At 32.1% G+C, this 24,286-nt stretch overlaps 1 protein-coding gene and 2 non-coding genes across 6 annotated transcripts in view; 1 reads left to right on the plus strand and 2 right to left on the minus strand.

Annotated features, from left to right (window-relative positions):
* jvl (javelin-like) overlaps positions 1-24,286 on the plus strand; it is a 317,251-nt gene that overhangs the window by 47,407 nt on the left and 245,558 nt on the right. The gene's annotated exons all lie outside the window — the stretch shown is intronic.
* On the minus strand, positions 10,311-10,390 carry TRNAL-UAG (transfer RNA leucine (anticodon UAG)). Its single transcript has one exon. It is a non-coding gene; the product is annotated as a tRNA-Leu (tRNA).
* Positions 17,021-17,100, minus strand: TRNAL-UAG (transfer RNA leucine (anticodon UAG)). Its single transcript has one exon. It is a non-coding gene; the product is annotated as a tRNA-Leu (tRNA).

Consider the following 24,286-nt stretch of genomic DNA (forward strand, 5'->3'; position numbering starts at 1 on the left):
GGGTTCTGGTTGTGTTCTCTAGATTCAAAACTGCAATATGTGATACGCCTGATGTCGATATTTCTATTTTATCTACTTTTTGTGCAGTGTTCTTCTCCATATTTTTTTACGTATTGTTGAAATAGTACTGTTATTTTTATGTTTTAAATTATTCTACGCTGAATTTGTGGTCCAGATGTAGAATTTTCGACCCTTTCGACGTTTTATGGCATTTTTCATTTATTTTCTACTGTTCCGACCTTTTTTTCTGATCGCACTTTCACTTTTTCAGCAGTCTTTAAAATGTCGTTAGACTTTTTTTTAACACCGCTTTTATGACACATATGTATGACACTTTTGTATCGTTTCACTGGTCGTCTCTCCGAACACGTCTTTATTCTGTGAAAGTCAAATGTCGTCTACAAATAAGTTTAGCGTATTATAAATGAAGTAAGAAGCAGAGTATATATAATACAATCAAATAAAATTATGTGGATTCAATTATGCCTGAACTAGAAAAAACATAGTATATGAAAACATATAGTTTTCATTTCAGTGTTATATGACTTGAGAATTAATAAAGAAATATCAAAGTATTGATGGCTTGCTGCTATTGTTAATTGTGAATCTCAGCGGAATCCAATTAGAGTAAGGTCAAGAGTTCAAGACTTGTGTCGAGTTATCGTCTTCTTTTATTGGAAGTTAGAAGCTTATTTGCATATCTAATATATTTTTATCAATTGGATAAACAAAACTGTTCTTTTGATATAAAACTGTTTTTTTTTTTATAGTATTCCTAAGGACAAGTGGTGGTTTTCCAATGTTGTTTGAACTTCATATGTATTCTAGGTTTTTTGATTATTTCATCAATTCCATTTTTATTTCCAATACTTCAAGAATAAGTACCGGGAAATATTTCCATCATTTTAATGTAAAAGTTATATTTTTCTCAAACCTGATACTAGTCCTCAGGTCAGTCGAATAATTGACCGATATTTAATATGAACGAAGATAAAGGTGTGGTACCCTAAAGATAGAAAGCGGCCTAATGATTAACCTCTACAAGATGATCGAACTTACATTTCAGAGTAAATCATTAATAAATAACGAGATGCTTCTTCAGCCTGCTATTGAACGGGTTATCTAACAAATCAAGTTAACACAAATTGACAGTACGAAGCTTTCATGTCCACTGGCAATTTTTGGACTAAATATTTAAACAAAACTCCAATTATATTTTTAACGCTTTCCTAATGTTTTACACTCTAATATATTATCACAACGTTACCTAGAAGGCACTAATTAAATTTAAGACTGTTTAAATTCATGTTTTGCATTTTAAAAGCGGTATTGCATTATTATGTTATATAAGTTTTACTATCACTATATGATGTAATAATTAATTGTTGTATAAAAAATTCGTCAAATATTTTGTTCATCCAATTGATAAAAATATATTAGATATGCAAATAAGCTTATAACTTCCAATAAAAGAAGATGATTACTCGGCACAAGTATTTGAACTCTTGACCTTACTCCAATTGGATTCCGTTGAGATTCACAATTAACAATAGCAGCAAGCCATCAATACTTTGATCTTTTCTTTATTAATTCTCAAGTCATATAACTCTGAAATGTGAACTATATCATGAAAAATGCTATAAGCCTCAACATCCTATGAATGAGTTTGCAGCATCGCATTGATCACCTTGTTTTTTCTACTTCTCGCATAATTGTGTCCACATAATTTTACTTGATTGCATTATAAATACTCTGCTTCTTACTTCATTTATAATATGTTAAACTTATTTAGTTATTTGGTTCATAAATTATCACTGCCTTACAATTATTAAATTTTATTAGACTATTGGATTTTTCAGACGAGATCAATATCACTTTTTATATTAGATTGTTAATAAAATTAATATTATCTCAATAATTTAAAATTAATCTATTTTATTTTTACAATTTATCTTAATTTATAAATTTAGAGGTATTTTACTCTACAAATTTGAACAAAATCGATTTTTTTCAATTCGATTTTCAAAACGTAACCGTCAAGGAATATGTTTTATTTATTTATTTATTTGTTTATTTAACCCCTTGGCCCCCTGGGCTATTTAGGGTGGATTACAATGTGTTATGAGACATTAAGTGCTACAGGAATATTAACAGCATATATAAATTACATTATAAAATTTTTAAAATAATCATTTTCTTAATGGTTGTTACAAATGTTGAATTAGGTCTGCGGTCTTTAGGTAGCTAATTAGCAGGTTCAGTTGCTCAGGTTGGGCCAATTTCTCCAATGTTCTCGGTATTTTTAGTTGTGTCTTCAGATCACCATGTTCCTGACAATCCAGAAGGATGTGTCTGACACTAAGTTGAGTCTGGCATAGATCACACAAGGATGGGCTCCGTCTCTTCCACAAATATTCATGAGTTAGTTTACAGTGCCCTATCCGTAGTCGTGCGAAGATATTTGACTTATATCTACTGATGTTATTATAATTGATGGACAGATAAACTATTTTTTTAATTTCCCATAATTTGTTGTTTTTTTGTGAGAAGGTCCCAATCCAGTTGGGTTAACTGCCTATAGAGATCCTTCACATAAGTTTTGGCATCTGTTTTTCTAAATACTTTATTTAATTTGATTGACCCCTCTTCCTTGCTTGCCAAGTGGTCGGCTCTTTCATTACCGGGTATTCCCTTATGAGAGGGGACCCAAGGGTACGCTCTCTGATGTATGTGGCCAGAGGGTGGACTGTACGTACCGATCTTAGGCTCTCTCGGGAACTCATAGAATTCGATACTATTAGTATCGATCCGTTAATAGATAATTCTTCCAACGCAGAATATAGGGTCATATAGATATCCAGCAGTTCCGCGGAGAAAACGCTAGTTAGTGATGGAAGCCAAAAGTGTCTCTCAAGTATGCTAGACGTGTAAGCGGCACCCACAAAGTTTTCTCGTTTTGAACCATTTGTGTAGATAATAAGATGATTCGGATAATTCTCTTCAATTATCTGTCGAAAAAGCCTTTTTATTGTAGGAGGACTAGTTGTTTCCTTATGCAGAGCCTTCATAGAGAAGTCTGTGTATATTTTTAAGAACTGTCATGGTGTTATAGTAGGGATTCTACTGTTCGCGTCTGGGATAATAATCATCATTCGATTGTATATCCTCTGGAAGACTGATGATGGGGCTTATGTGCCTTTTCTTTATATTGATCCAGTCTGGTTTCTGTAGGAAAAGGTAGTGAATAGTAGTGATAGGGGTGGTTTCAGTCAGCGACCTGTATTGATCCTAATCAGTGCATCTAATATTAAGTCCAATCGCTGTAGGTGATATGCCAGGTGAGTCAGTGAATTCATCCAGAGTGGGAAAGTGATCGCTGTCATGAATATCAGCTATAGTTGTCCATCTCGCCTGTCCAACCATTGAGGAAGAGCACAGGTTCAAGTCCAAGTGCGATAAAATGCCTGACAAAGCAGATACAAATGTAGGCGATCCATCATTCATAATACACAGATTATTGTCATCAATCACCTCAATAATCCATTGACCCTTTTGATTGTATTTAGGCGACCCCCACTCAAGCGCATGAGCATTGAGATCCTATGATGATTTTGGGATTTGGAATTTATGAAACCAGAGCTTCTATACTAGTTCATTCAATGCTCGCGGAGGGAGACAGATACAAATTACACAGTGAAACCTTTCTGCCAGATAAATATGCTCTGACAGCTACTGATTCAAGCTCTGTTATAATGTTAAGCTTTTCTTCGTGTATTTCTGTGCGGATTAAAATAACTACGTCTCCAGATGGACGTGCACTGTTTGTCCTGTCCTTTCTTATGATATTGTAACCTAGCACCTGGAAAGAGTCTTCAGGGGATAAATTAGTTTCTTGCAAGAGCATGATTGATGGTTTGTATAATCCTATGATGAGTCGAAGCCCTTCTTGCTTTCTTTTAAGTCCGTTGATGTTGCATTGTGTTATGATTGTCATTGTGTTCGTTATGCTGGTTCCTCTATATCCATGTTGCTACTAGATTTATTTTTGAAGCTTCTACTAGTGTGATCGTTAGAGTGATCTTTATTGTTCCTTTTGCTTGGTCTTGACGATCCACGCGATGAGCCAAACGTCGAGTTCCGACTGTTTTCAGGATCAGTCTGTTTCTCTTTTCCCCTAGTAAGCAAAGTGGAGGAGGCGTCTCCGCTTTTCCGGGACGTGGATTGGGACGAATGGAAATGGGGAATAGGGGGAGGACGGGGAAGGGATCGATCCTTCCCATCCGAAGCAACTCGGGATGATGAGGACCTTCGGTGTGAAAGTGGAGGGGCCATCGCCTCTCGGAATGTAGTCGTGAAGTTTTCTGTGGTTGTTTTCTTTCTAATCGAAGGAGTCTCCCGAGTGGAGGTGGATGCTGCTAATTTTATTGTCTCCTTTGTTTTCCGATCATCGATGTTACATTGAGTGGCTGTGGTGACATAGCTCTTTTTGACAGCTTTAACATAATGCATTTGGGTATTACCAAATTGCTGTCTAGCTATATTTCTGGCCATAAAATACGATATCTTCTCTTCGGTTTTCACTTTTTGTATTAGTAATTTTTCTTTATATACAGGGCATTCCCTGTATCTTGTGATGTGCTCCTGGCAGCAGTTGACACAGTTGCAGAATCTTTCTTAGCTTCAATATTTTTTCCGACTGTCTAAGGTTTGCCACTACTACCAGTATTGTTCCATTTCTCAGTTTCTTAGTTGACTGTATGTCTTCCACCACCACGCTGAAAACAACTCTCTGTATATCACAAATGGCGAAAGATCCGTCAACAGATTATTTTCTGAAGATATCACAAAATATCTATAATAATCATTCTGCGTATATTCATTAACTCGTTTTCCCTCCTGGGTCTCCTTAGACAAATGTTTTGGGTGCCAGTATTGGGAAATGCTTGGCAGTTAAAGGCTAACGGTCGAGCGGGGCCAGAGCGACCACCCACGGCCTCGACCGGGAATGGGATTCCGAGTCCCTGCACCGTAACTTTATTCTCCAATTTATGTATTTCCATATCTGGGAAAGAAAAACATAGAACATATAGGGGACGCTACCAATACAACACACAACTGGGGCCCCGGGATCGTCATTGCCCGAACCCAGACTATCAGTCTGAGCCTCGTGAGGGAAAAAAATATGTTCTTAGGAGGGGTTTTTTAATATTTAAATTATTCGGAGAGTATCTTTTTCTCGCAACTACTTTTTTGTATATGGTTGACCTAAACACAAATGATACTGTCTACTGTCAGTTCTATTTAATGTTAACAAACCTAATTGTCCAAACATCTCACTAATCACATCTCACAGAGTTTAAAATAAACACATCATATTTTTAAAAACAGCCAAGGCTCTATCAGTTGCGCTATATACACCTCCCTTCTAATGAAATGATCACTAGGATACGTGATCGTTCCCGTCTGGACAACTTATAGTTTCAAAACTTTTCACGAGTATCGATTGCACCTTCTGCTGCCACTTGGTCTTTAACACTTTTAGGAATTGCTTTTTTACCCAAATTTATTGGTGCACATTTGTTCCAACCCCAAACTCTCTGTTATTCTTCTGTTCAAACTTCAGTATACTATGGTAGTTCACAGCAACTTTAGTCTACCTTTGGTGGCTTTATATCTTGAACTGCAATGCTTGGGACAAGAACCCACGGACGACAAGTGTTTCTCAAAGCCTGTATGTCTTCTAATTTTAATTCGTTTTAGCAGAATCCTCAATCCACCTTTTCTAAGCTTTGACTAAGCCAAATAATGCTCCGAGTAACTGCGAAACGTTTGCCAATCCAACTTCAACCTGTTTCATTCGCTTCATATATTTCTTTTCTTGATAAGTAAGTTAATAATGGTTAATTTAAAAAATTCAAAAGAATACAACATTGTAATTTTCCTGGAATCATACTGACTGTGCCAATTATAAAATATGTGAGGTTTAAAAGCATTAACTCTTATGTTACTTTAAAACAAGTGATACTGCCATCAATCCCATCAGGCCTATAAATTAATCTTAAAGATATACAACAGCTGGTGTTACTGTATATTAATAGCATCGGCTATATTTGCAACTAACTTCATGTTGAAGCTTCACTGACAGGCTTCACTTTCCAGTATGTGTCACTTCGTCGAAGTGTGAACAACAAATGTTCACCCGCCGTATTCTCCAGACTTTGCTAATTATAATTGCTATTTTTTGCAATGTATTAGTTGTGACATGGTTAACAGTGCTATATTTCTTATGAGAATGCCAAAAAATGGGTCGATTCATGGATAGCCGCGAAAGATGCATTGTTCTTTCAGAATGTGTAAATTGTCTAAAAGATTGGGAAAAGTAGCGCCTATCTATAAACGATACTTTGAATAACATAAATTGTACCATTTTTCACAATAAAACTTCCCACTCATAACATCACCCAATCTAACATAAACACACATTTTTTTTATTCTGAACAATCAGTTACACGATATTACATATGTACCATTTTAACATTTTTTCGATTGGTTTTAAATATAACATATTTTTTAGTTGATGGTTATCCACAAAGCACATTCCTCCACATTGGTGAAAACATTTCATTGGTATTAATATGGCTGTCAATATGAGACATGCTGGATATGTGATTAAGAATAGAAGATTGACCTAATCGTCAAACTGATTTCACCAGATTTCATACGTCTAACTGTTTCACCGTCATTATTGCGATTTAATAATACGTGTTTTTGTTATGTTTCCGCTGTATTTTTGTACCTATTTCGACCAATTATGTACGCGGTTTATGTTTGTGGCGTATTTACTAGAACAACGCGTTAAACATCCGTCAAAAGACATATTTCAAGGAACATATGAATATATAGTAACAGTTGTAGGTGACATAGATTTGAAACGGATATATTAATTTATTTTAGAAAATAAAGTGTGTATTTAAATGGAGTTTACTTACATTGTCAGTTTATCGTTTAGAGTAAGATATAATAAATGCTACCAATATATCATTTACAAATGTTCTATAATTACAAATTTCTCTTTAATTTGATATTTTAGATTTAATCACATCAGTTCAGACTAATAATTACTTAACATTTACTTTTGCAGTTAATTAAAAAGCTCCTCATGGGAGTTATAGTCAGTATGTCATATAACCATAAAATGCACTGATTTTAATGATATTACTTATAATTTATGACAAAATTTTGTACAAAAAGTAATGGCAGCTTTGTTGTCGCAAGTTAAAATTTAACCTCTATATTTTGGCATAGATATTTGTTTGATATTTCTTCTCTAATATTGATGATTTGCTTTTCTCTTATATTTGTTTGATAATTCATCTTTCATTGAAGAAACTGGATGTTACGGCCCTTACTTTTCAGCCATGTATCTCTAAAACTACCTGAATGGTGGAGTGAGACGAGTTGGTCTGTTTTCTAATCAGTGTCTCTTCGTATAACGGTTGAACCTGTCGCCTCTTTTTTCCCATTAACTAAAACAGTTTTTTAATTAAATAAGAGTTTATTTTTTATTATTACCCCCTCACAAAAGAAAACTGGTGCACTCGTAAGGATTCCGGAAAGGTAATCAGGCTGTTCTCTTTTGAATTAATTCAATTAACTGGAATGAAATTATCAAAAAAGAAGACAGGTTGACTAGGATTGGAAGTCGTTCCGCAGTTAAACAAAGGGGTTTCTTGGTGTAGTTTAATTTAGTTTGTAAGGTCAAGCAAGCTAAGGGCTAAGAGCTTGGACTGTAAAGCCATACACGGTGGATTGAAGGTGTCCAACGACTCGTAACCATAAACTACTCCAAGTAAGAAACACTCAAGCTTTAACACCCCTAGCAATTTAGGGTGAACGGCGGAAAAGCGGATTGCAGTATCTCGGTTTCTTAGCCGTAGACTATTGGAATATGGAGTCATAAAAATTTGGAAAACCATTTCGTAAATGAGTACCATGGATATATAGGTACAAACAGTGCCATTTCGAAGATCTTCAAAGGCAAACTGTCGGACGAAGGTACAGTCGATAACCCAAAAACAATTTTTATAAAAACTATAAGCTGCCCAGACGGAATAACAACGACGTATCCCTGGAGCCGTTTCTTTAGGAGGGAGGTGTTATGTAACACGGCACTTATTGTCCAGTCTGTTTCTAGAACTCCCTGAATGGTGAACGAATGAAACGTGTTGGTCTGTTTTCTAATAAGACCCGCAATGTCGCTTCGTATTACCGTTCAACCATCCGCATATTTTTTCCATAAATTAAAACAGTTTTTTTTACGTAAAATCTTATTATAATGGAAGTAATTGGTAAATTAATTTATTTGCAGAACTTATCATTAAAATCATTTGATATTCCTCAAAATAGTTCTCTTAAGAATCTACATACTTTTTCCAGCGCAGACATAATTGCGATACTATTTGTGACTTTGGTATTTGGCCATTGTTTTTTTGTTTTGGGAGCAGTAAACTTACTTTAGTGCATTAAATGTTTGCATGTATATTGATCAGTGGTAGCGATGCCCCAATTGTCAGATTTGGATTCAACTCTTTAAACATTTTAACGAAAAATGTTTATAAATTAAAAAAAGGTTGCTTGGTTATCATACTAATTAACTGAATATATAATTTCAAACTGTTTCAAAATCGTCGCTTGGCAGGAAAAATATACAGTTTTCTGTAGCATATTGTGACGAAATGCCCAAGCGTAAAAAGCGATAGGGCAGTCGAAAATCGTCCCACATACACACTGAAATGGAATATTCATTCTTCTAAGTTTTTTATATGGTGGGATCAGTAACGTCTAGTATAGTGTTGTGAACTATGGACTGAAAATAGTAGAAACAGTCGTTAGTCGCAAAAATAGTAATTACAATTTCGGTCAAAGGCACACTTCACTGTTTTTCTATTCAGCGATAATTAACGAATGTACTGAATGTGTGATAATGAAAGATGTACAAATTTTTTTCCGTACTAATTTTGAGATGTATGTGATTCTCTGTGTTTTGATTTTCGTTTTAAATAATTTTAAATGGACAAGCGACAATGTGAAAAAAGGAATAGAATAATGTTTCCAAGTATATATAACCGTATTATAATATTCGTAAAGTAACAAGAACATAATATAATAAAAGTAATTGGTTTATTGTTATTTCATTTCATGTGCTTAGTTTTTTTCAACCATGCCTAAAGTGACACGGAGATGCACATATTTGTTCCCGAACTTACTTTGGCAATTTTGATTTTGAATCATGTAAAATTATTTTTATATTTTATATATTGTACTTGATTGTAAAGAGAATGGAGTAATGACTATTAATTATTTTTATCTTATTTTCTCAATCAATCTTTATCAACTATTTTACCATCGCACCTTATTTAAATACATTTTTGTTATCACTAATAAGTCATATTTCATTATTAGGAATATTATTATTCGTTTAAACTTGAATGAAAGAAGTTTTAACATTCCAAAAGCTTAAACAAACATCGAAAAAGGCAATCAAAAAAGACCCAATAGTTGCTAAGATAACGTAAATGCAGTCAAAATTATTTTACTATTTCTCACTAAAAATGGTGTTCCTTTTACCTTACTACATTAATAAATAAACTTGAAAAATAGAGTTCGAAAATGCTGCCATATTAATGTACAATATATTGTTATTTACAATCGTACTACAAACAAAACATAAAACCATATAAATCTATGTAAGCATAAATTAGACACATACAAAAGATGGACTTTCAAAGTCGCGATTAGGATGACAAAAACGTTAAAAATCAGTCGAATGAAACTAGTAGGTCCGAAAATAGTTACTAAAAGTAGTAGACTGAAACAGTCGAGTAAAAAGTAGTCAATTATTAAACAGTCGATAGTCGTTTTCAGTCGACTCGAGTCGTAGTTTCTAACGCTAGTCTAGTATATTACGAACGGATAAAACTAAATTAAATTATTACAGCCTATGTCTACTATCATCGATTGAACAAATTGAACAAAACGACGTACTCTTATAAAAAAAAGTCCGGTAATAGGGAGTAACAAACACTAACTCATCCTCCCAAGGCAACTCTCAACCACACTGTTGCAGCGTGAATGGAAAGTTCTACCACTTTAAGCGTATTTCTCAGACATAGCGACTTCGGATTACTACTCGTTCAAATCAATCCAACATGACTTGGTTGGCACACAGTTTCAAAATACGGAAGAAGTGCGAAAATCAACTTATGATTAGGTCCTTGACGATACTAATTATGACTAATAATGACTAATTTTGACAGCGGTGGGATTCGAAACCACGCCCTTTTGGACTGGTGCCTAAAACCAGCGCCTTAGACCTCTCGGCCACGCTGCCTTCTATCAAGAATTTGGTGAAGCCCTATATGAACGGAATTTAATTTTGTAATAATTTACATTTTGATATAACTGCATTTAATTGCTTATTAATATATATTTCGTAAGTTATATTTCGTTCGTGATTAGATCACTGTCAAACCAACGTGGTGTTTTCGATACAATATGGCAATGTTGGGCCAACTATGGTAATAATGGGAAAAAGCCTAATTATACCAATATTTTCCAATAAATGCCTTTTTAATGTGAAATGATCTCAATACCCGCGAGGATCTTTTTTTATTACTCTCTGTGATTCCACAATCTGCCCTATTGGCAATAAGTATTTCTTATGTCTATGTTATATATACATGCCATGTAGAAAATCATTTCATTAAGCAATCTTCTGTATAAAATATTATCTTAATTAATTAGTCTTATTCTAAAGTCTACATATGTCCAGTAATCAGATCAGGTGGTGTTAAACGTTTTAGTCTAAGCACTTCACTATCACGTCGCATATTTAGCTGATTAGCGAGTACATTGGGATGCACCGACACTCTTTCGAAGTACTTCACACAAACACATTGAATTACACTCGTTATAGATTCTAGAGGAATATCGCGTTGTATCACTGTATTTGAAATATAGTACGGAGCATCAACAATGGCACGCAACACTTTATTTTGGAACCGTTGAATGATGGATATATTAGATTTGCTAGCGGTATAGGTGGATTCCATATGACGAAATGGAAAATTCTCAAAAACTTTCGACATTATCGGTAATAAACTTATAGGTCGGTAGGAGGTCATATCTTCTGGTATATCATTAATATTTTAGCTACTTCCGAGATACTAGGGAAGTGATTAGTTCGTAGAATAGCATTAAATATATTATGTTAATAGTTTTATACCCTTTTCTGATAATTCTTTTAAAATTTTACCAGTAATTAAGTCATAACCAGGAGCTTTTTTAATATTAATATGTCTCATTATTGTTTGTTTAACTTTTTTGACCGTTAATTTCTCGTGCGGTAAATCCATTTGAAATGGCGAATCGTTTTTTGTTAATGACTGTAGTCCATTCTGTTTGTGGGGTTTGCGTTGTTGCTGGTTGTTCTAGTCTTATATCAGAGTGTGCAGGTGATTTGGTTGAATCGCTATGGCTTGCCATTTTTAGATTGTTAATATTTTATTTTATTTACTTCCAAAGATAAAAATAAAATAAAATAAATACATTGTTTACTTCACTAACTTCATTTTTCACTCAAATATTATTTTTTGCACTAGTTTTTGTCCAAAAATACTATAAATGAATTTCAAAAGGACTCTTGTAAAATTAGGGAAAGTAATTTTAAAACACTAATAAAAATGAAAAGCATTCTTTTTGTCTGGTCACGTAAACATGTATTCATTCCCGCAAGGACCTAATAATATATTCGCAACCAGTTAATGTCAATAGAAAAAAGTCTACTATCAAGAAATGGTGTGGCAAACGATCAACACTGGGCTGCAAAATTATGTTAAGGGAATCGTAAAAATGAATTTTTTTTTTCATAAGTAATTGAAAGTTGTTTTCTCTTGAATATTCACACGGGTATAGTTTCAATGGTATTATTAAAAAGAAACAGATGGCCCATCATATACTACTTACAAAAGGATGCGTTCTATTTTAAAATATAAGCTCGCCGTTCTCGGAAGCATATGTATATTGAAAATTTTCTGATAGAAAACGGTGTTAATGTATTCAAAGTTGAACTAATTTACGACCAAATCATAATGTGTACAAATAATATTCTCATGAATAGATAACATCTGAGTATAACATCAATATATTCATGTATATATCGTGTATCACATGTATGTATTTTCATATTTCCACATTTGAAATTGTCAGGGTTTCGTTAATGTATCATATAATATCAAATGGTGACATAGAAAACAAGTGATTTCTATGTATATGACTTTCCAAATAAATTTTAATGTCCAACAGAATTTTGTAAATCCTAGTAGAAACTTGTGGTCGACATTCAGCCACAATATGTTAAGTAAGTCCTGTTTCTTTCGTAATAGATTATACAGAACATTTTGAAAAGAAGTAAACTGATATGCTACTAAAACTTGTTTTAACAATATTTTCAATATGAATTTGTTATGTTAACACATATTAAAATAAGGGAAAAATTGGCACTTTTTTTCACAGTTTGCAAGATAGAAATAGTATTATAACTGAAAAAAAGTTAAAACAGTAACCGTTACTATAACTTCTTCCTCCGTATAAGTTTTTTTTCCTCAACTATTTTTATTCCTAAAAAACCGTCACATGTAAATCAAAGCTAATGACTCAAAATTGTATTTTGTTAATTAATAACTAACTATTTAACTAATATTTTATGCGCGTTTCTTTATATTTCCTTCAATTGTATCTAGATTAATTTGAATATAATTTTTTGTTGGAACTATGTCTAATACTAATTTATATTTTAACAAACAAATATTGGCAATTAACATTAATCCTGCAATATTATAATTCCTTTTAAATATTTTCAATTAAGTTCTTCGTTAAGTAAGATTCTTGTTTAATAAACTGATATCAGATTATTAATTTTAATTATTTAATTATAGGACAATTAATGTTTCTTTAAGTAATGCAGATAACGAGTTAAAAATATCAAAATTATTTATTTATGCAGTATTTTAAAATACTAACATTCTAGCTATACTAACTATGTACTAACTAACTGTATACTAACTCTGTACAACACTATTGAGCATCTTTAAATGTTGACCTTTTTTTATATTTTTAGGTAGTCCTTTCTTACTTACTGTTTTTATAGATTAACATTAACAAATCAAAACCATCTGTTATACGTATTTTGATACATCAATACACTATTAGTATAAAAATAATTAACCAAAATATTAACGATTAATAGATTCAAATAAATGTATACATAACATCATAAAATGCATGTAGAGCATGAAGTAATTAGTAATTTGAACTCTTTCTATAACCGCAGGCGGATATGTCTTTCGGTTTAATAACTGTTTTCGGTGGAGTTAGTGTCCATAATTAATCCTTTTAGATAATTTTTTACTTTAGATAATGTAAGTATTGTATGCCAATAAAAGCCAATGAGTTTAAGCGTTAGCTTTTCATTTATACTTAAATTTCTGCAATATGCTTGTCAGCTTGAACTCTCCAATTAGCTGCTATAATTATTATATCTCAAAATGTATACTAAAATGCCTTAAAAGTATATTATACATATAAACCAACTATTAATTTACTGCTAACAATTATTATTATAATCCACACACTATAGTCTATCCAGCGACAATATATAGTTCCTTCCTCACACCATACACCCTTACACTGACGCACCATCACACAAGTTTCTAGAGTTTACTCCTCTTTAGTCTGAGAACAGGTTGTCCATGGATTTTTTTAAGAGGCCAATATATCTGTCTCTGACTTCTCTTTTCTCTTTAACTAGTTCACGAATTTCTGCTGTATAGTTATACTTTTAGTTATGTGTGTAATCACTTTGACATTTTGATTGGCTGGCCTTTGAATATAACCCTAGTAAAGTTTTCAACTAATTCCTATTACCATTCCAAGTTTTCCAAATGAGTAGTTTTGTTAGTAAGGGTAACTTTTTATTCAGTTAGTTTTTTATTCAGTTTTTATTCAGTTAGTATTCAGCCATTGTGAACACAATATGTAAGCTTACCTGTTGATAAATACAGGTCGTTTCTTGAATTGCTCTTTGCCTTGGGTTATGGTTAATCTTCAACCCCAGTCTATATGTTTAGAATTTAAATTTTCTCCAGCAATAAATCTTTCTGCCATATTTTTTCTGCCATTACTTTTGAATATCGAGCATTTTTTATGTTATATTTAAGTGGACAATAAGCTGCTCCAATTCTTATTTTTGATTTAATCAACTTTTTTCCAACGACTGTTAGCTGTATATACTCCTCATTAAAGTATATTTCTTAGCAGTGCTTTATTGTCTTACTTATTACAATTACACTACCGCCTGTAGCCTTGGTATTCGGATGTATGGTATAATATATTTTGTAGCCTGTTATTTTAAGGAATGATTGTTCTGTGCGCCAGAGATAAGGTACACTATATGCTGAATATTCAGAAATACTTCAAGGCTATTTCCTTTATCATTTCATCAAGGCTATTTTTTAACCAAATTTGAAGCTGCAACACGTATTTTTTCTGCTCCTTGAATTATTTTAATCTTATTAGGGTATCAGTGTTCTAGGCGTCTAGTTTGTTTAGTCTTATATGAACTTCATCTAGTGCTTTTTTCATCTTTAGCACAATTTGTATTAGAGAAGATTGAAATAAAAATACTGTATTTTGTATTTTAGATACTTTTTTATAATTTATATTTTAATTAAAGCAAATCAGTTATTTATGTGCGTGTGAAAAATGACTCTTAGTGTTCTATACAGAGATATAGTAATATTTGCTAGCTTATTATCATGCCAAAATATATGCTAGGCAAGGAGCAATTAAAGCCACTAAACAAGAAGCAATCTGTCGAAAATGAATTTCCTATAGAATGGTTCACGCCTGAATCCGATATTTAAAAATAAAGCTCTTACAGATTGCTTAACATGTTAAGTTCTTAAATTAGATTTGAAATTATGCCGGGTCGTTGGTTTTGACATTTACATTTACATGGGCTACCTAGATTTCCTTGTTTGCGGAATACGAAAACGGAAATGACAATAAATATCAGTAATTAGTAACGGTCCATTGGTTACGGATAAAATAAGGATTTTGTTGTTCATGAACATGATGGTGGCCCTATTGTATGATGTATGTGTTATTAATAGAACAATGCGGGTCTACAAGGTCTGAACTAAGTACTTGTGGTTTATGATAATGGTAAGCAGCTTTAGAAGTTATACATTATTTGCCACTCGCGGAGCGTCAATGAAGATATATTAAGTACAACTATGTATATTTTTAAATTCCCTAGACGTTGAATTGAAATAAGGTTTTATACAGTGTGTCCAATGATAAAGTATACATTTCAGTGTTATATATCGATAAAAAGAATATTTATTAATCCAAGTGTTTCTTGTATAAAATATATTCCAAATGATTTTCATCAATTTTTACTAGAGGATTCGATATCGAATCTCTTGAAGATTAAATCTGACAAATCCTGGTTTCTCAAGATTAACATTTTTATGTATTAAATATTCCTTGAAACGATACGCACTCATTTCACCATATTCATATTCATTAACTATTTTGATTCTCAGTGAATGCTACAAAGGCTACTGATTTTTCATTACCCATCTGTAAACCTGGATTTATCTCGGAATCCTGCTATTATTTATTAACAATCTCGAAATCTTGGGATTAAAAACAAGCAACCGCAATCGAATCATCTGTGACTGAGTGAAAGCCTCGATTATTGACGATAACATCGGTAAATTTTCCGTACAAGAAAATGTTCGAAATTATTAGATGTTGTGTGATGTGATTAGATGTAGATTTTATTGATATTTAGGAAGTACCATAATAGGTAATACAATAAAATTAAAAAAGAACTAAACATGTACAGTATTCTTTTATATTAAGTTTCGAAGACTCAACGAAAGAATTCTTATCAAAAAGTGCTTTTATTTATTAGTAAAATTATAGTTGCCAGTGGATTTGTTCTGTCTCCTTCCTGTTTCCCCTACCCGTTCACATGCAGTGAAATTCAAACGGTCGAGACTGTTTGAATGTGTGTGTACAAACACTATTGCTTGTCTTTATGGCATTATATCCTCAAGCGCTCCAGCAACCTGCGAATTCTGTGACCTCGCTTTTTTTCCATTAGATTCGTGCTATATATTTACAGGAACACTCTGGTCAGCGACAATAATGATAGATTGATGGGATTTTTACAGGAAATTGGTTATTATTATAGGATTTAATTCATATGAATCCTTCTCTTGTCTCCTAATTATTATCGTTAGTCTTTCTGTCCTTCAACAGTTTTATCCCTAACTGTCATCCTGAAACTTGTTGACATTCATTTTATCTATACATAAATCTTTATCATATATTTTACTTTAATTTCTTATACAAATTTTATTTATAGATATACACAGTTATGTTGGTCTACGTCCATTGTGTAGAATGTGCCATGTTATATACAAAAAAATTAATTCATTTCAATAATTAAGAATTCCACTCCATATTAACACCCAATCTGTTTCGAAGGCAGCAAGAAATAAAATATTTTGCACCTTTTCACATCAAAGCAAAGAAAGTGAAGAATGCCAGACTATGCAACAAAAATGTCAGTTAGCAGATGGCCAGAATTATAACAGCAACTTCGAAGTATCAATACTTTTTTATGTTTGTTTTTTTATAGATTTTATCTATCAATATATGTATAATTTAACAATTATAAACATAATTATGCTTAAACCATGTCCTAGAGTTAAATCGATTATCTATTTAATTTTATATTTTATAAACTTATTTATATTATTAAATAAAACTTATTGAACAAATATTATATTTTAATAAATTATAAGTCAAGAAGAAATATTTGATATTTGATTAGGTAGTAAAAACAAAAAAAAAGTTAATTTTATTTGAATTAAATTTTAAAAAACTCTGACAGCGGTGGGATTCGAACCCACGCCCTTTCGGACTGGTGCCTAAAACCAGCGCCTTAGACCGCTCGGCCACGCTGCCTTGCGTCAAGATTTTGATGAAGCGGTATATAATAGGAATTTAATTATGTAATAATTTACATTTTGATATAACTGCTTTTAATTGCGTATTAATTTAATATCTATTGCGTAAGTTTATTTTTGTAAATTAATTTTTAACCTTTATAATGTATTGTCTTAAATTTAGTGATATGACTTAAACATAATATATTTTAATAACTAACTTATAACTGTTAATTAACTGCAAATTAATTATTAAATAGTATAATTAATATCTATGTATAAAACGTGTAGGATTTCGAAACAAAAACTTTTATTGTGCTTTAAAAACTATTTTATATTACGGAAATAAACTACCCGTTGAAATGACAGCACAGACAATACTGCAAATAACATGTACGTGTATGTATTTTAGTAGAATGATTGATTTAGAGACTATTTCATAACAGGTCCGTTCCTAACCTGTCTGGTTAATGAAGAGACTGGAAGTTTTCCTTGTCGAATTTTACACTTAACACGTTACCGCAATTACGAACAATCACATACAGATATTGACAGATTAGTTGAATTTCTTCCTTATTTCTAAACATTCAAAAATTCAATTTTTAAAATAATTTTCATCAATTAAACCTTTTAATAAAATATTTTTAACAAAAAAATTGAACCAACTTCAAAAACTAAATAAGGAATTCACTAAAAAGTAAAAAATAATCCATTTTTCACCTGTATATCAAGACAGAAGGGTGCAAATGCAAAATAGGAGTGTTAGTAAAAAGGTAATCATTTTATAAAAGAATATATGCAATCTTGTAATTAAAACAACTGAATTAAAGTTGTATTGAAAAAGTACTTAATTTTAGTAAGTATGTTAATACTATAGTAAGTGTTTAATAATGATATTTACTGTCTTATTTCAACACTCTTTATTTCATCAATTTTAAACAGACTTCCTAATTTAATAGTAAAACCAGTACACAATATCTGAAATTTAGTTTTGACATCGGCAGAATATTACAGAAGTAAAAACGCCAGCTGTAAAATTGATTAGTGTTTTAATAATCAGCCTTTGTTTTATATCGTAATTTAAGCAACTTTCGATTTGATATTCGAGATAATCAAGGCGATAAAAAGAGGATTGCATTTGTATTTTCTTTAGACTTAACAACTTCATTAGTGAAACTTTTATAGATGTTTTAGCTCTTCAGTATTTATTAACGAGATACTGAAGTGTATTATGGTTGATTTGTGATAAAACATCTGTATTATTACTCTTTCACTCATGATCAGATAAGAAAATCACACGTTCGACTTATACGACAATAATTGTTTTTGTAATCGTTTACAATTCTTTTTGCATTTTCACTTAACTTTAAATTTCTTTAAAAATTTAATCTACTTCAAAAAATAAACTAAAACGACCCCCTAAAATGTAAAAAACAATCGAACTTAATATAAAATATGTATATAATAATTGTTGTAATAACTAAATAAAAATAAACAAAAACCTTATTTAACCTATCCACTACTTCTATTTTATATTATAATATATACACACAATTTGGCTTAATACCTACCTAGAGCTATTTATGTATTTAACTACAACATTATTTTAACTACTACCAACTGATTACTTTGAAGTCCAGCGACAAATTAGATTTGTTTTGTTCGTAATTTAATTTTGTGTATTATTATGTGCATATTTTATTTTAAAACATTTTTTGTGTAAAAAATTCAAGTTTAATCACTTTTTACTTTTTAGTAAGTTCCTTATTTATTTTTTTAAGTCATTTATTTTTTTTTTAATATTTTGTTTTTCTCTTTTTAGTGTTAGATTTTTACTCAAAAATTACGCAGTTATTTTATTAAATATTAGAATGTGTAGATCCAGTAAAATTGGAACAAAGAAACAATGATTGAAAATAAAGAACGAATAGAGGTGATTTGACTAACTATTTGATGCTCTAACCAAACTGGAACAACAAAAAGTCGTTACGCCGACCTCCGCGGGTTATCTGAACGCTCTAACCACTGCACTATAGAGGCAGTTGCCAGCAATATTTCTACGGTTTGCCATATGATATGGTTAGTGCTTAAAAAAGCAAACTGAAAGGCTTTTGTACTGAACGAATTTGGTAAACAAACCCTTACAAAAAACTCGCTCAAAGCCCCGGAAAGGCATAGCGGTCCGGTCTCTGCTTTTATCATCAGCTTACCAAATAACTTAGGTATACAATACTAGTATACAATTAGTTATCTGTACGTCCCCATAATATTTAAAGAAATATCCTTCTAACCTTTGTGTCTTTCGTCACATCCGCTCAGCAATAACATACATAAATATCTGATTATTTTAGATAAAATAATCTTCTTGGTCCGGTCTTCTTGGACCTAACCAAAGCATTTGACAAGGTTTGGCACGAAGGCTTAGTGGCGAAATGCATCCGATTAGGTCTACCTGATGACCTAACAGCTCTTATCAAATCATTTCTGTCAGGACGATCGTTCCAGGTGAAGATTAAAGATATTCTCTCTAGCCGGAAAACCATCGACGCAGGAGTTCCACAAGGCTCCCCACTGGCACCCGCTCTATTTAATATCTTTCTTTCAGATATCCCTAGGAGACCACAAGTTGAGGCTGCTTTTTACGCAGACGACACTGCTTACTTTGCCTCTTCAAGAGTAGCACTGCACATCCGAAGCAGACTCCAAAAACAACTCGATGAGACGGTCCAGTGGTTACGTTTCTGGAGGTTGCAGGTCAACCCACAGAAGACCCAGGCCATCTTCTTCCACAAGAAGCGTTTTGCACCGAGCATTTCGCGTCTTAAAATCGAGAACGCCGAAATCCCATGGTCAGAAGAAGCCACCTATCTCGGTCTTGTCTTCGATCGCAAATTTAGGTGGAACTCCCACATTCAAAAGTCCCTCCATAAAGGTCAAGGTATTATTAATTTGCTGTTCCCGCTTATCAACAGAGCCAGCAGGCTTCCTCTATCTATAAACTCTCTCCTGTGCAAGATGCTGGTTCGATCAGTCGTTCTATACGGCTCCAGTGTCTATCTAAAATACGTCTCCCCTAGCCAGGTGGAACGTCTCCAAGTGTTTCAAAATAAAATTCTCAGGAGAATTATCAATGCCCCATGGTTCGTCAGGAACAATCAAATTCATAGAGAAACAGGGTTAGGTATACAATACTAGTATACAATTAGTTATCTGTACGTCCCCATAATATTTAAAGAAATATCCTTCTAACCTTTGTGTCTTTCGTCACATCCGCTCAGCAATAACATACATAAATATCTGATTATTTTAGATAAAAAATTATGTGAAAACATTTTTCGTTCTTTTAATCTTTTGAAATTTAAAGGTTTCCCTCGTTTTCCCCGGATTCCACCATCAGATCCTAACTTAGTTCCAATGGAACCATTTCGGAAGTGCACTCTTTCAAATAAAAGAGAATTTTGGAAATCGGGCTACAATTGATAGAGATATCTGTGATCATACATAAAAAAAAATATACAGTTAAATATAGAACCTCTTCCTTGTTTTAAGTCGGGTGATAAAATCAAATACTTTTTGTACCACGTAATGGCGTGTTGTGTATACTAATTAATAATTTTTAATTGAAATAATCTCAACTGTGTATTTAATTTTTTTAATAATTGCTTTTTTTAACTATGTTTAAAAATTATATTAGTTACTGTTGAAATGTGGTTACATAAAAATTTAATAACCATTTCCCAATATCTTTAAGGATTCTTCAAGGATAAGTTGATGTTGCCGTCATGAAAATTAATCATTTTCTATTCAAAAAATGATTTTTAATTTTTTTTACATTGGCAATTGAGACACGAATTTTATTTCTGAATTAGTTTTTATTTATTTATCATGACTTCAAGAAACACAGCTGGTTATTAAAGCTATAAGCATTAACAGTTTATCACCAATATTTGTTATGTTATTTATTGCAGTTATTACAAATTTAAAAATCATATGCAATAGATATTACAAGTATGTATATACACTATCTATCAAATTTTCGTTAATGTCGTTCTTAAAGTCTAGATTTCAAATTTCAGACCCAAACTTAATTAGCGTTTCATGGATGTAGGTATGTACCCACTAGTGTACGCTACATAAGTTTTACAGTTTTCACACAACAACTTCTGGGTCCAGTGTTGTCGAGTAGTTGTAGTTAACTAGTGATCGCCATATGGTCGGCATTCGGCCACAAATAATAACGTTAATCATGTTTCTCTATACAGAGTAAAGAGAATAATTTAAAAATGATATGTAATATGTTAATATTACTAAAACTTATTTTGACAATATGTTCAATATGAGGTCAGAAATATGTTTGGTATATAACATTAATTAACAGGTCAACTGAAAAGTCCCCGGCCTGCCATAGCAAAACACATTTTTTGGCAAAATTAGTTTTTTTATTCAACATCATTCCCGTCAAGGGTGATACACTGATTATAGCGACCCTCCAACTTTTCGATACCATTTTTGTAGTACGATTTGTCCTTTGCTTCAAAATAAGCCTCAGTTTCGGCGATCATCACCTCATTCGAGAAACATTTCTTCCCAGCGAGCATTCTTTTGAGATCTGAGAACACAAAATAATCGCTGGGGGCTAGATATGGAGAACACGGTGGATGAAGAATCAATTCGAAGCCCAATTCATGTACTTTTGCCATTGTTTTCACTGACTTGTTTAACTGACTTTTTCTTCAAATACGGCTGTTTCGGCGATTTCGTTCTTCAAACGATCGAATAATGCTATCTAATAGTCGCTGTTGATGGTCCTTCCTTTTTTAAGGTAGTCAATGAAAATTATGTCGATTGGACTTCGGAGTGAAATAATGCAACCATGTTTCATCCATTGTCACATATCGACGCAAAACTAGGGTTTATTACGCTTGATCATCCTCAAACACTGCTCCGAATCAATCATCAACTCGTTGTTTTTGGTCAAAAGAGAGCTCGCGCGGCACCCACTTTACACAGAGCTTTCTGATACCCAAATATTCGTAAATGATATAATGTACACGTTCAGTTGATATCTTTAAAGTGTCTGATATTTCATTCAATTTCAATTTACGGCCATTCAAAATCATTTTATGGATTTTTTAAATGTTTTCGTCGGTAACAACCTCTTTTGGGCGTCCACTGCGTTCACCGTCTTCCGTGTTCATTTCACAATCCTTGATGGTTGATTTTCCTAGGGCACTGTCCGGAAACTCGGCATCAAGCCAAGTTTTTGCTTCAACTGTATTTTTTTCCTTCAAAAAGCGATATTTTATCAACACGCGAAATTGATTTTTATCCATTTTTTTCACAATAACAAAAGTTGCTTCACTCAAAATGCTATAATTCACAAACTAATGATCCGACAGCTGTCAAATTTATACACGCATCTTTTGAGGGGTAGGTCTAACTAAAAAAACATATGTATTTAATTCTAGCGCCATCTATGTGTCTGGTCGGGGACTTTTCAATTGAACTGTTATAGTGGAAGCGTCTGTATATTAAAATATATGCATACTATCACAAAAACTCTCTTAAACGGAATATAATTAAATCTAATTTCCATTAAGTTTTAATAACCAACAATTTTTTAATTAGTTTAGGATAAATGAAAAACCGAGTTTTTTAACATATTACTTATTGGCTAGATTTAATTCCTTCTTACTTCTGATTTTTCTCATACTTCAAAAAAATCTTTATAAAGAACCGCAACAGTAATTACATTGATAGATTATAATCCTTGAATGATTATTAGAGATTATTGATTAAATAAGTGTTGAAATAGGTTTGACGGAATTACACTGGAAAATAAAGTCGCTTTTATAGCTATAAATCTCAATAGTTTTTAAATTTCTGTTTTCAGAAATCTGGTTTTGGTTTTCACGAACTTACTGAACAACAGTCGTTAACAACTAAAATAATAATGATATATTACTTATATAATAGAAAATAATCTACTTAATAATAAAGAATAAATCGTAGTTATAAAAAACATCGAGTTATGTTTGTTAAACTTTTTAAGCTTTCTTATTTTATTATCTTTCTTCTTTTATTATTGAAAATAATGAAATTGATTTCACTATCGGTTTGGAACGTGAAAGTATGGTATTGTTATGCTTATGTTGTTCTTTTGCAACATATATTTTACTATTTAACTAATTCTAATTAAGAGGAATATGTTTCATACAAAATAAAGTTTCACTACGTTCAAGTATCTGATTTGTACATGCGTGTGTATGTAAAAATGTAAATAAGAACTACCATTGTAAAGCTTAGACTGCGCATAACTTGATGACATGATATCTCAGGTTCTGTTGAACTGATTTACTTGGAATTTGGTGTAAGCCTTCTCTATAAATTATTCTATTTTAAATTCTACTCTATTATTAATTCTACTTAAATAACAAGAAATTATAAAAATTCTCGTTTTTCTTAATTCGACAGACGTAATATGGCAAATTTTTCCTTTGTAAGATAGCAGCAATTCTTTTGATTAATAATTTTTTTTTGGTTTAAGATTATTAAAATAAAATGGCTACAATATTCTCAGAGACCCATCATCAGCCTGTAACTTTATGGATTTTTTTATTTTTTCACTTCTTCTTTTGATTCTTTTATTTCACTTTGAAAATGCATAAAATATATGCGTCTGAGCTGGAATACTCTCTTAATAGATTAAAATGATTAAAGGCGTTTTTTAAATATATTTTAAAGTCTCATTTTTACCAAGGACGATTACCAACTGGCAGAGGATATCCGGTATTATACAGTCTGGTTATTGGCCTGACTGGGATAGTTATTCCTTGTTCAATTTTCCACTCTTGTCTATAAAGACATTTACAATTATAATCACAATCATAAAGCAAAATGCATGGATGTAGACCCTGCTGTAGAATTCGAACCTGCTACTATCGCAACAGTAGGAGGACCGTTCTTAAGACCGACTGTAGGACATTTCTTTATTGATCATGATAACAACTTCTTAGTCAAACTGATGAGTATGGAAAGTCAAAAGTAATTACTAGAAACTCTAAAAAGATCTGTATCTGGCGAACGAGTTCCAATATTCTATATTATTAAAAATATAAATATAAATAATATAAATGTTCTAATATTAAAAGAAATAGGGGTCTCAGAGAGAATGGTACCATAAAGACAATAAGTTTGAAAGAAAT

This window comes from Rhynchophorus ferrugineus, unplaced genomic scaffold (assembly GCF_030347505.1).
Source record: "Rhynchophorus ferrugineus isolate W39M unplaced genomic scaffold, kcgeb_rfMv2 rfM2, whole genome shotgun sequence".
Classification (NCBI taxonomy): Eukaryota; Metazoa; Arthropoda; class Insecta; order Coleoptera; family Curculionidae; genus Rhynchophorus; species Rhynchophorus ferrugineus.